The 13902-nt window shown below is 37.4% G+C and overlaps 1 pseudogene; it reads left to right on the top strand.

Moving 5' to 3' along the window:
* LOC123458065 lies at positions 1 to 79 on the top strand (annotated as a pseudogene).
* The last annotated feature ends 13823 nt before the right edge of the window (positions 80 to 13902 follow it).

Raw genomic sequence — 13902 nt, 5'->3', positions numbered from 1 at the left:
AAGACTATACTTTCAGGGGTCATTTCTACAGTTTGTTACTAGAGAAGTTTCCTCTGACTGTGTAGGACATGGATTCAGATCATCAGTACCCATGTAAAATCTTGGTGTGCCTGTAACACCAGTGCTGGGATGACAGAGATACATGTATCTCTAGGGCTTAGTGACTAGCAATCTAGATAAATTGGTAATCTCTAGATTCTAAATGAGACCCGTTCTCAAGAGAGTAAGGTGGAGAGCAACTGAAGAAGGCATACAACACCTACCTCAACCTCCCCGCATCCACACATGCATGCACACCACATATACATACAGGCACAAAAGGAAGTTCTGATATTGTCAAGACTCCTCTGTAGGATGAGGGCATTTCCAATTGCCAAGCATGATCCTCTGTTATAACGTAATGCTATGGAAGATGCTGACCCTGTATGTCCTCCTTTTTTCTCCAGTGGGTCTGTGGCTACTTTACATCTGAGTCATCACTAGCAGGTCTTCAGACTTTCTGAGACAGTTTCTCAGCCCCTATACCAGAGACCTCTCTAGTAATTGCTTTCCTTCACATACTGTTCTCACAAAGGCAGACTTTCCTGCCTCTCCATGGGAGCCCTCCATGCACTACTCTATGTGGCATTCTCTACATGAGTGGTGCCTGCAGAAACTCATTGTTCCTCAATGCACCACATCTCAGGTCTCACTCATCTTTTCACTGTTTCTTATGCCCATTTTACTACCTAAAATCAAGAAGCTCATTTCTTCTGTCTCAAAAGTAACTCTCGTGGGTAACCAACTGATCTGGATTGGCTAAAAGATCCACTCAGTGGAAAGGAACCCATATCTGGAACTGGGAAACAAGTCAGAATAATATCCAGATAATGAGTTTGCTTCCCAATATCAAGCTCTCACTAATCTTGGGCCACAAGAGGGCTTACACCCATTAACTTCTCTATAAACTAATAATGATTTATCATATTTAGCCTGTGCTAACTTCACTCTCCATTGGAGATCTGCATTGTTTTTTTTTTTTTCAGATGGAAGCTGGACCTGAGGAGAGAAACCAGCGATTGCACTTCACCAGGGCCCCGGCTGAAACCATAGAGGAATTGGGGAAATGAGAAAGAGTGCCTCTTTCTTGGTGTAAAAGGTGAAGGAGGTAGACACTAAGGACACTCAGCACCTAATAAACCAGAGATTCAGAGGCTGCTAAGAGTCTATCACTGAAGTAGACTTAAAATGAACCCAACATGGCTCAGAGAATTTTGTGGAAGAGGGGCCAGAAAGATTGTTAGAGCCACAGGTTGGGACATTATGCATAGAGACATAGCACCTTCCCCATAACTGATGTCTTTCCCCACAATCCCCATGGGGATGACGAGCATCCCCACTAAGAAGAGTCTGTTTGGGGGGGGCAGGGATGAAGGAAATGATGGTACCAACATGTGCTGTTTATGTGCTGACTATGCCCATAACTAAATAAAAAGTATCTCTCTTCATGAAGCTCTTTTCACTTTTTTTTGAAAATATTATTTATAATCAAAGAGAAACAGAGAGAAGAGAGACAGACAGACGCACACACACAGTGAGAGACGGGGGTGGGGGCTGGAGGGAGAGAGAGATGAATAAATAGGCACTGCATGAACTGATGCATGCACCACTGCATATGTGTGGCTTTATGTGAGTACAAGGGAATCAAACTCAGGTGGTTAGGGCTTGGAGGCAAGTGTCTTAACTGCTGAGAAATCTCTCCAGCCCCCACCTTTTAAGTTTTATTTATCTTATTGTCCCATCCACATGCTGACACATCTTTGGAAATATTGCTTCACACATTAGACACTATGTCTCAAATCTCCTCATAATAGTTACCTTTCTTATTGCTGAAACAAAGTGCTTGGCAAAAGCAATTTAAGGAGAGAAAGGTTTATTTCAGTTTACAAAGGAAGGTTACAGTCCATCATGAGCATCAGGACTATGGAACAGATGGTCACATTGTATCCACAGTCAGGACATAGAGTGCAATCAAAGCAACTTAAAAGCCAGCATCTCTCTCTTTGTGTAGTCTAACATTCCAGCCCATTGATGGTGCCATCATAGCTTAGGTAAGCCCTCCACCTCAATTAACCTCACTAGAAAACACCTTAACCATGCCCAGAGATTGCTTTCCTGGTGTGTTTAAATTCTGTCAGGTTGAGAGCTAAGATTAAGAAACACAAGTCCATCCCTTTCCAACTTGACACTAAAACATAGCACTCTCAAGCCATAATGTTTTCTCATACCATAGAGTTGAAATTGATAAAGAATATATGAGTATTTTAAAAATTTCCAAATCTGTTCAAAAGTGTTAGTACAAATTCTCTTTTGAAACTTAGGCAAACTCTTAACTGCAAGCTTTATAATGTCACAAAACAAGTTCCATACTAGAGAATGGGCAACCTGCCTATGGCCACACCACTAAAGAAAATGACTCCTCCTCTTCTATGAATGAAAAGACCTATAGGAAGCAGGGTCTAGTACACAGGCTTTAGGTCATACAGTGGATTGCTTTTTAGGGGGTTGGGGATTCTCATATCTTCTTCCTACTTTTGTTTCCTTGCTCACAAGATAAATAATTTGCTCTATCATGTATTAACTGACATTGCTGTCCATCCAAAACTTTAAGTGAATATAAATATTTTCTCTTCAATCAAATTTAAATACATATTCAGGAGTTATATAAGTTGTTGACATTCCCACAAAAAAGCAAAATCATTTTGTTTCTCAGGCACAATGTCAATGGAGAAGAAGGCTTTAGTTAAATCTAAGACATCATGATAAGTTTCCATGTCATTGGTCAAGTGGTCTATGATGTTCATGATGTTTGGTACTGAAGCATGAAGAGGTGGTTTTTTAGTCCATGATAGTCCACAGTCATTTCTAAGCAACCTTCCACATAGGCCATAATGGGTAGTTAGTTGTATGGTCCAATGGCTGACCTAATGATACCTGCTTTTTCCAATTTCAGAATAGTAGCCCTGATCTCTGCATGTCTTCTTGGATATCAATATTGCTTCACGGTCACTATTTGGCTGGTCTGATTTTGGTGTACTGGGGCATGGTTTGGATAGCCCTGCACCACAATTTTCACAGTTCATATTTGGAAGTGGAAGTCCCCTCCCACTGTGCTAACTTGGAAGTCTTGCAGAACATAAATCCCCAAGATGTACTTAGCTATGTATAACATGTGCAGTGTCATAACAAGTTTGAAATCTTCCTATATCCAAAGTATAAGGGATTTCCCAGGCCATCTGCCATTTTGGGGGGCGCTAAGCAGTGCAGTCTTGGGCCTGTCATCTCATAAAGACAGCAGCCAGGCAAGAATTTCCTCCTTCACCCACTGTTTGCACTGTTTGGCTAGTTCCTACAATTACACACCAGGGAATGCCTAGGAGTTAGGCTCCCCAACCATGGAGATTTGTCTTTAAGCTCCTCTTCTGCAGCCAAGCAACCAACTGTTGTTCAGGCAAACTTCAGAGTCCAGATCCTTTGTTCTCAGTGCCAGAAGTTGCTCTTTCAAGCCTTGGCTGTGCTTCTGGACTTGACTCGATGCAGTCAGAACCTTCATTTGCAGTTCTTGTAAGTCTTGGCTATCTGGCTGGACTTGCCTCAGTAAAGGCAGAAACAATCACGTTACCTGCCTGTCAGTCTCTCAATGGACCAGTGGGATTTATCCCTCCAATTTTTAGAGCTTTTCTCACTTTGTATGGACTAAGAATGATCACTACCCAATTCTCAAGGGGGTGCCCAGTTCATCAAGAGGGCTGCCACTGGACACCACCATTCAGTAAAGGGCCACTTGTCTATTGTCAGATCCCCAGGGGGAGACATTGGAGGAAGACAGCCCTCACTCATCCTCATCCCGCTAACTATGCCAAGTGTCAGGAGTGGGAAACTCCAGAGGACCTCATGGAGGTGGTGAGCCCAGCTGCAAGAAAGCATGCTGAGTAGGCATTTGAAAGTACTAGTTGCAATGCAAAACAGGGAAGAGCAGAGCTGACCTGAATGGAGCTGAACTCTTTATTCCAATCACAGGTTACTTATGTAGGAAGTGCATGTACATGCACACTCAATACAATGATCTCATCCACACCTGTGTGTACACAGACACACTCCATATAATGATATCACCAGCAAGTGTACATATAGATGCACTTCATAAATTGATCTCATCTGAATAATGTTGCTGAATCATTGCTATATAATAAGCTTTGGCCATTTTGCATGCTCAACTGGATGTAAAGCCTATTATAGGTATATGCACCTGCATACACCCAACACAAAATCCCAAAAAAGTAAACATTCCTAATCCTAAAACAAGTAGTGCAACCATAATAAGGAAAATTCAGACCAAAGGTAGACCAAAACCCAGCACTGTAAACTCTAAATCTTGAAGCTCTATGTCTGGCATTTGATATTTATGATGGAATCATTCAGGTTCCAAAGGACTTGGAAGCCATAGCCTTCCAGCACTGTTCCCTATAGCATACATGTGTCTCCTCAGGGATTCATTGACTCTCAGCTTGCACCTTTCCCAGGTTAATGTCAATGGTCCTAGCATCTCCAACATCCTGGTGTTTCAATTGTAATTTCAGCTTCACAACATCACCCATTGGCCTCATGGGACCTTCCTTCAGAGACAGTGGTATTAGTGTACTTTGCCTAGCTTCAGCAGCTCTCTGTAACCATGGAAAAAGAATTCATGCACTCCGCAGTCTTGTATCTTTCATGTCTCTAAAACCAGTAAAATAGCTGTGTTCTATCTAGGAATCCTTTCAGTTCAGGCTCTGTTCTTTCAAATGAATTTGGATTTTTAACAATATAGAGCTTCTGATGTAGAGTATTTCCATCAAGGAACATTTTCTATTGTCCCAGTATAGCACAGGAGGTTTCTCTTCAGTGCTGATGACCTCTTTATGAATTGCATTGCTTACTTGGCATTAGCCCTGAATGCTCTCCTGTTTTGAGATTGCCAAACAAATCAGTCTGTTACTTTTCAAAGTTAACCTCATTCATAGGTAGAATGCATTTCTTTGATAGCATGTCATCTGAGCTGCCTCTAGCTTCATTTCTAGCAAAGTCCTTATATACCTTGTGAAGCCTTATGATTTGAGCCACCACTATCTGCATTTCTCTTATCATTCTTGTCTTCCAAACTCCCACCAGAATTAAGCTGTGCTTCCAGCTTTCTAGGGCTTTTCTAATTCAAGGTTTCAAATTCTTCCACGATTTTTTTCCTCAAAAAACAGCTCCAAAAGCCTTTCAACCAATGACCACACTTCTCAATACTAGTTAGATAGATAGACATATTATGTTTCTTGTTTTTGCAACAAAACATCTTCCAAAAGTAACTTAAGAAAAACAGTTTATTTTGGCTTCATTTAAGGGGATACAGCCAACATGATAGGGATAGTATGGGAGAAGAACATGAACCAGTTGGCTACAATGCATCCACAGTCAGAAGACAGAGCAATGAATGTTGGTGCTTATTAAACTCTCTCACTTTCATACAGTCCAGGACCACAGCCTATGGAATGGTACTATCCACTGTTAGGGTAGGTCTTACCTTTACAGTGAAGTTATTCTGGATAATTCCTCACAAGAATGCTCAAAGATTTCCTTCTTTTTATTAAGTAAAACTGTTGTATGTATACATCATATGTTGGTAACAACATTTCTCTCCTCCCTGGCCCTATTTCACTGAAGGCCATCCTTAATGGGATTATTGGTATTTATCATGGAGTTGTGGAAATTCTATTTTCTGTCAAATTGACAGTTGAGATGAATAATCACTCTCTCTCTTTTTAACATTCAGCTCTGAGTACCTTTCTGTCACCTGAGCATTTGTTGCCTCAGGCATGACCACCCTTTTGCTATCCTGACTCGCACCCATATCTGGACCTATCCTCTTCCAGAAGGATTTTTTTTTTTTTTCTGCCACTGAATTCTGCAGTTTAAAGGAACTTCCACTTGGACACCTTGTCCTTTCCTCTTTCCCTAGGACATATTCAGATTCTGTAGCATCCCGTTGTCAGGTCTCACCATGGTTCTGTAATCCTCTTCCTCTGACCTCACAGTGTTTAGAACATACATATCCCACTAGCTTGGGAGCATCCTTTGAACCTCAGTGTCTAAGATTTTTTTTTTTTTAAACTGGATTGTGCTCCTTCAGCAACAACCCTCTCCACACCTCCAAACATGTCCTCTGCTGGTATCTTCTTCCTCAACTACAGTGAATATCAAGCCTACCCAGCTCAAGAGAGGGAAATGCAGAACTCAAGTCTGCACATGTGCAGTGATTACAATTTAATGACAGAGTTGGAATAATGATGTATATGGGATTGAGTAAAGATACCAGCCACCAGAATCACAATTTTTATTTTCAGGACACAGAAGAAACAAAACTGACAGTCTTGTCACATACCACACAGGTTGTTTTCAACAGAAAAGTTGTGGAAAGTGTATGAAATGACTTTAGTCCCTGGAGGCAGGGGACAAGCAAAGAGTAGGAAGGACCAGTTACAAATAGTCTGGTCAACTACATATGCAGTCTAATCCCAGACCAGGTGAAGTGGGGCTGACATAGCTGACCTCAGAGTTCAGAAACATGAAATTTCAAATCTTTCTGGAAATACTCCATCCTCTTCCAGAGTAGCCCATATTCAAGTAGTTTTGTATATCCCAAAATTTGGAAATAAATCTGTAGAGTGATTAAGTATTCCATTAACAATGGAAAGAAAACATTCCATTGCTATGGTAGAGATTCCAGCTGACCCTCAAGATCTCTTTCCTGTCATGCTGGGGAATGCAAACTTGAACTGCTTCCTATAACTTAGTATAGCCTTAAGACCTTATAGAAGTCCAGTAGGTCTTGCTCTTTAATCTCTATAAGGGCATGTAAGAATAAAACAATTTTGGCCTGTGCTATGTAGGCAGTAAGCAGGACAGGTGGCTGTGTTGGCTTCTCTCTTCCAATGGGTTAATATTAGATAAAATAGGACTGGCAGTGAGTGTACAGGTTTCTTAAAGAAGTAAGCAATCCTGATTGTATTGGAACAATGAATTCCCAGACTACTCTGTTCCTCTTTAAACATGCTTTTCTTTCTATTCTGTGCTGGAAGAAACGTTATACACCAAAGAAGGAATGGACTGCTTCTGCTTAAAAGCTTCATTTGACAGCAGGACCAAGGATCACTTGCAATATGGAGCAAGGATTTGGGAACTACTAGGAAGGCCAGACCCACTTAGCATGCATAGTTGGTCACCAGTAAACATAGTTGCTAACAAAAGTGGTAGTACTCTCAAAAGACTACAATAGTAAGAGTTTGATTGTCTGTCATAGAGAAATTGAGTCTACTATGCCACCTATCAAGCTTGAGAATTGCAAAAATGTTTTCTTTACACTATAATTATATTGAGTGAACATCCTACTATAGAGAGAACATTGTAATTCACAAAGCAAATTGAGACTCCATTCTATGCCTACCTTTATGATCTTTCTGCTCCTCATATGCACAATCTTTAATCAAGTATCATGACTGCTATAATGTAGCTAGAGAAACAAGCATCTGAAAATAGTGGTCATTGAAAGTCATAGTACTGGTCCTTCATGGATAACTATAATAATGTAAACATCTTATTGTGATAATTCACAATTGCAAAAAACATGCTTCTGTGATTGTGCATCAATGGGCTACAATTTGAAAATATATTAGATAAAACATGGCATGCTTGCTACTGAGTCTTAAAATCTACTGCATCCCATAGTTATTGTAAATCATTCTGCTTAACACATGGACTAAATGATTCCTAGAGAGTTTAACTTTGCTTCTGAAATAAAGTGTTCTAACTATATTCTGTGTCAACAATGAATGAAGCCTAAATTACCAGCAGTAGCCACAGTAGAAGGAGCCAGAAGTGGGAAAATGTAGCTCCAGAGTTCCTTATGGGAAATAGAAAGTGAAAAATAGTAAGTTAAAACATGTAAATATATTTAATTGAGAATTTAAATTTATTTACAAAGTGTGGTTGATTATAATTCCCTATCATTATGCTCCCAGTATCCCTTCCTCGACCCTCAGTTTACTGATTCCTTGTCAAGTAGTTTTTCCACTGTTCTATATCTCATTCTTTTTATCCTCCTACCTTCTAAATGTCAAAATATTGATGGACAAAATATTATTCAGATATTGTAGAATGTAATAACATTCACTATGAGGTCATAAATGAACTGGAAAGTTAATGTACCAGAGCATACTGACTTGTTATCAGCTAGGTGGAGGGTGAGAGATCTAAAAATAATGGAAATTGTACCAGAGTAATCCTCCCCACCCTGGGATTCTTTTTTTTTTTTATATATATATTGTATTTATTTATTTATCTATTTATTTGAGAGAAAACGAGAGGGAGAGAGAGAGAGAGAGAGAGAGAGAGAGAGAGAGAGAGAGAGAGAGAGAAAGGGAGAGAGAGAGAGAGGAAATGGGCACACCAGGGCCTCCAGCAACTGCAAATGAACTCCAGATGCATGTACCTTCTTGTGCATCTGGATTACGTGGGTCCTGGAGAATTGAACTGGGATCCTTTGTCTTTGCAGACAAATGCCTTAACCAATAAGCCATCTCTCCAGCCCCAGACCACCCTGTGATTCTTATATTCTTTCTTCACCCTTTTTTACAGTGTTCTTTCTCTGAACCCAGCATAGTATTTTAGAGAGGTCTGATTGGTGCTGATGAGTCTTGAGTTTCCTCAGGATCCACAGGTATCTCCAAAGAGAAGCTTCTCTGGCCAGCACTAATAGAAGTACTTCTTAGGATGAAGGCTAAGCTTAAAAGAAAATCCTTGTTTACCTCTCTTTGACCTGAAACTCCCAGTACCAGAGATTGGGCTACTCACTTTGAGTTGTTGATCAGAGAGACCTATGAGCACTGCAAATCAAGATAGCTTTCTGTCAAAACACTTGATTTCCTGCCTGAGGCAAAAGCTAAGACCTGATTGCTGAAGACACCATATGCTGCTGACACCAAGCATGGAGAAACCTGGCTGGAATTCAGAAGAAATGAGCTACTGCGGAAACATGGCCAACAATGGTATGAGCACCCAGAGATCTAAACTACTCAGAAGCAAAACCTGAAACATGTGTATGCCAGCACAATAGTGGCACACAGCCTCAGTGGGTAACCAATTGATTTATGATTGGCTAAGAGATCTGCTCAGTGTAAAGGAACCCACATCTGGAATTGGGAGCCAGATCATAATCCTATAGAAACAAAGATTAATTTCTCCAGTGTCAAACTCTCACTAGTCTTTGGCTAAAAGAGAGGTTAAATACAACAAATTCTCCCTAAATTAATAATGCTTATCTCATTTACACTATGCTGACTTTACTCTCCATTGGAGAACTTGTTGTTTTTCAAAAGATAGTGAGACCAGGGGAGATAAACTATCCCTCACATTGCAGCCAAGCCACAGCTGAATCCACAGAGGACTGGGGAAATGAGCAAAGTGCTGCTTCCATGCTGTTCCTGATAACCACTGCCCATGAGTAGAAGACAGACCCTGAGGATACTCAACACCTACAAAAGCAGAGATCCAGAGGCCTATGAGAGCTCATAACTGAAGTGGACTTAATACTCACTCACCACAGCTCAGGGAATTTTGCAAAAGAGGGCGCAGAAAGATTGTAAGAACCACTGGTTGAGGCATTAGGCCCAGAGGCATTCCCTTCCCCCCAAAATAGACTACTGCTCCTACAATGCATAAACTACAAGACTGAGGGGAATACCTGCAACCCTACTGAAGAGTGTCCACAATGGAATGGGGATAGGGAGGAGAGAAAAGAGGGTATCAACACATTATGTATCCATACAGAATATCTGGTTAATAATAATAATAATAATAAATAATAATAAAAACAAAGACACCTCAAGAAAGTATGGGGACAATGCATTATAAATTGGTAAAAATGGGCTTAAAATTATTATTTCTGAAAATTTGGTGAATTTGGAATGTTGAATCAATGTGCCATATAATGAGAAAGAGCTATAATAATTTGATGAGCAGGTATTGAAAAGAGAAAATATATAGATACAAATATTTTAATAAATTGAAAGCATTTTATTTTGTGGAGCACACATATTTTTTAGAGGAATGAATTTTTCTCTTCCAAGAACATGAAATTATTGGATCTATAAGTTTATCTCTATGATATGTATATTTTAAATGTTCTAAAACTATAAATACATTCCTGCTCAACCAAGTCATTTGCTATGATCTTTCAAGCAAAGTTTTGTTCATTAGAGTCATTTAAGAATGTTCCCTGATGTTTAATCCTCAGTGGCGATAGCAAAATGTGACATTATTTGCCATACATTGATGACTTCGGAATCTGGATTAAACTTTTGAACCTCTCTTTTTACCCTTCAATAGTGGTATAATTTCCCATCCATAGAAAAATTATTTGAGCAAAGAAATTCAAGATACGATGAATAAAATTATTTTCATAGACTTATCCCTTTTTAAACTAAGCCTTTAGCATCTGCTCTCTTTTTCTTTATGTGTTGAGAATGTATATAATTAACTGAGCAATCATGTTAGAAAAGGAAGGATATGAGTCATTTCAGTACATCTTGATGGTTTTATACAGTACATCTGTTATAAAAGATTTTCTTCCAAACACATGTTACAGGTACAAATCAAAGAAGAACATTTCTTTTTCTTTGATCAACTCTTTCTAAAATGCAGAAAAAATAGAAGTGAAATCAAGAGTTCTATTTTCACTGAAAGCACACATTAAAGTACAAGCAAGGAAACTCATTGTTATAATACATGTTGAAAACAGTATTTTATCCCAAGTTTTATATACCTTCTGTAAGTCAATAAGCCCTGCAAGTCTTATTTTTCAACTTCATATGCCTCTTCTTTATGATTATCACCATACTGTTTGTTCTGGTTGAAATAGCCCCAAAGATTTGGAAATTATCTGCTCTATAGCACCTTTTTCCCAGTCAAGTTATACTTGCCTTATATTTATCAGAGTATAGCATTCATACTCTTTCATTGAAATTGCTTAATTGTCCATTTCCACCAGTAGGGCATAAACTATGTTAAACTGCAGCTATTCTCTTTCTCATATAACATAGTGTTTTGAAGATGTAAGTAACAATTTGTTAGGTAATAATCATAGTGAACAAATTGAATTAATAAGTGGAGCTATCATTTTTGCCACTCCTGAACAAAAGTACATGTGAATAAAACACATTATTTTTGACTGATTGATAAACAATATGAAGAGTCGATGAGGGTTTATCTAAGGAAAAAAATGGAGCAAATCTTTCAAACGTCAATTTGAGAGTCACAATGAAAATAAAAATATATCTGACCTTTTATGTTAGTCAGGTTTTAAATGTATACATCTGTTTGTGTTTTTTTTGCTATAAACAAAATTTTGAAATGAAATTACAGGAAATGTTAAGAAAACTTTAAGTGTATGCTCTGAAAATACCAATGATGTGAGGTACTATCTTGCTTAATAATTAAATAACAATTAAATAAAAATAAATGAATAAATTAGAATTTCAATCATTGGCTTTCTGAAAAAAAATTTAAGACCATAAAGGCTTGACTATAAAAGTTAAATAATCTAGTTAGCTTTAAATTAGGAGTAGACCAAAATTCAGGATGGCTCAAGCATAGCAGCATGTTGAAATAAAGCTAGTATTAATGGACCATTGTCAGTATTAATGCCTTCATATGCATTTAAATGGTTTCCTTCAAATATCTTCTCTTTATATTATATGTATATATACATATATGTGTGTGCATATATATATATATGTGTATGTAAAAAATTAAAAATAAACATTATATATATAATATATACATATATTATATATATAATTTGTTATATCTACTAGGTACCTACCTAAGTTTATTTAAATATAATAAATTATATTTTTCAGTCAATTTTTATGAATATCAAATATCTTTAAGTGAATACACACACACACACACACACACACACACACACATATATATGTGTGTGTATATGTATGTGTGTGTGTGTATATATATATATATATGTGTATATATATATATATATATATACATATATTTGGGGGTTTTGTTTGTTTGTTTTTTTGTTTTTCGAGGTAGGGTCTCACTCTGGTCCAGGCTGACCTGGAATTAACTCTGTCATCTCAGTGCTGCTTTGAACTCATGGCAATCCTCCTACCTCTGCCTCCCGAGTGCTGGGATTAAAGGCATGTGCCACCACACCCGGCTACCTTTACATTATTATTCCTATATGTTGCCACAATTCATGAAGAAATAAGTACACAATCACTGCTGAATTTAAAAGATGTCATTTTAGTCTCATTTCTCACTTCTCTATTAAAAGTATATAGTTAATTAGACAGAAATATATGCCTTATTCCAAATGTATATTAAAAAATATTTATTTATTTATTTATTTATTGGGCAGAAAGAGAGCAAGAGGGAGAGAGAGAGGCAGAAAGAGAGTGAAAATGGGCATGCCAGGGCATTTAGCTACTGCAAAGGAACTTCAGATGCATGTTCCACCTAGTGCATCTGGCTTTTGTGGGTACCGAGGAATCAAACCTGGTTCCTTAGGCTTCACAGGCAAGTGCTTTACAAAGTAAGCCATCTCTCCAACCCCTAAATGTATATTTTAAATCCACAGCTCAGTTAATATTACCATTGAATTTTACCTATTATAATTAATGGGTTACTATTTTTTAAATCTGGCTTATTTGACAGTTATATTATCTTATTTGGATATTAAAGTAATGAGCTAATTTCACTAGTGGGACAAAAGAAACATTTAAAATCAATAGACCTAGCACTGAGAATATACTGAACAGATATATTTTAAATGACTAGCACAAATCTAAGCAATATTGAACCCCAAAATACATTATGAGCATAATTTCTGGGAGACAGAAGCTCCAAGGCTGTATCACAACTAAATTTTCTACAAATTTGATATTCTCTTTGATAGTTTTAAGAGATACAAAGACTGATAATACAAGCACTTCCCAATAATAACAAAATAAATTACACAAAACCCCAAAGGATTCTCTCCCATTTCAAGAATGAATAGAAGTTTAATTTAGCAAGATGAATTAAGGAACATATTTTTTTTTATTCTGGAGTAAAAATAAATAAAATAATGATAACTGTCATCATAAGTCAAGTTTTATGTTGTTTCTTAATCATCAAAACTCACACAAATACACAAATGTAAAGAAAATTGCATTTGGAAGAACTTTTTCTTGAATATGGTCATGGTAAAAATACTTATGTAGCCAGGCATGGTGGTACACACCTTTAATCCCAGCAGTCAAGAGCCAGAGTTAGGAGGATCACCATGAGTTCAAAGCCACCTTGACACTACATAGTGAATTCCAGGTAAGCGTGGGCTAGAGTGAGATTGTAACTCAGAAAAAAAGAATTCATGCATGTATCACTATTTGTGTTTTTTTAAAAAATATGGTATTAACTGATATTCCCGTATAGTGCATGTTAACAAAAGTAAATAAATGAACTTATAGTTGGAGAGAATTATATGTTTACATTTATTTGTAAAAACATTAACAGTAAAATCAATTACATAAATATATTGAGGACTAGTAAAATATAATACTAACTAGAAGGAACAAAATCATAAATGAGAAGAAAGTAAAATAGAAGCATTATCAACAAAACATCATTTTATGTTTGCATTAAAATACTCTTCTGAAACCCCATACTATAAATATATAGCAATAAAACAAAAGTTGACTAACAAATATGCAAGATACAAAAGGTCAACTTTTTATTTCATAAAATTCTACTAGAATGATAATTCCAGATTAAAGATAA

The sequence above is a fragment of the Jaculus jaculus genome, chromosome 1 (genome assembly GCF_020740685.1).
Source record: "Jaculus jaculus isolate mJacJac1 chromosome 1, mJacJac1.mat.Y.cur, whole genome shotgun sequence".
Taxonomy (NCBI): domain Eukaryota; kingdom Metazoa; phylum Chordata; class Mammalia; order Rodentia; family Dipodidae; genus Jaculus; species Jaculus jaculus.
This window is presented reverse-complemented; position numbering and strand designations above follow the sequence as displayed.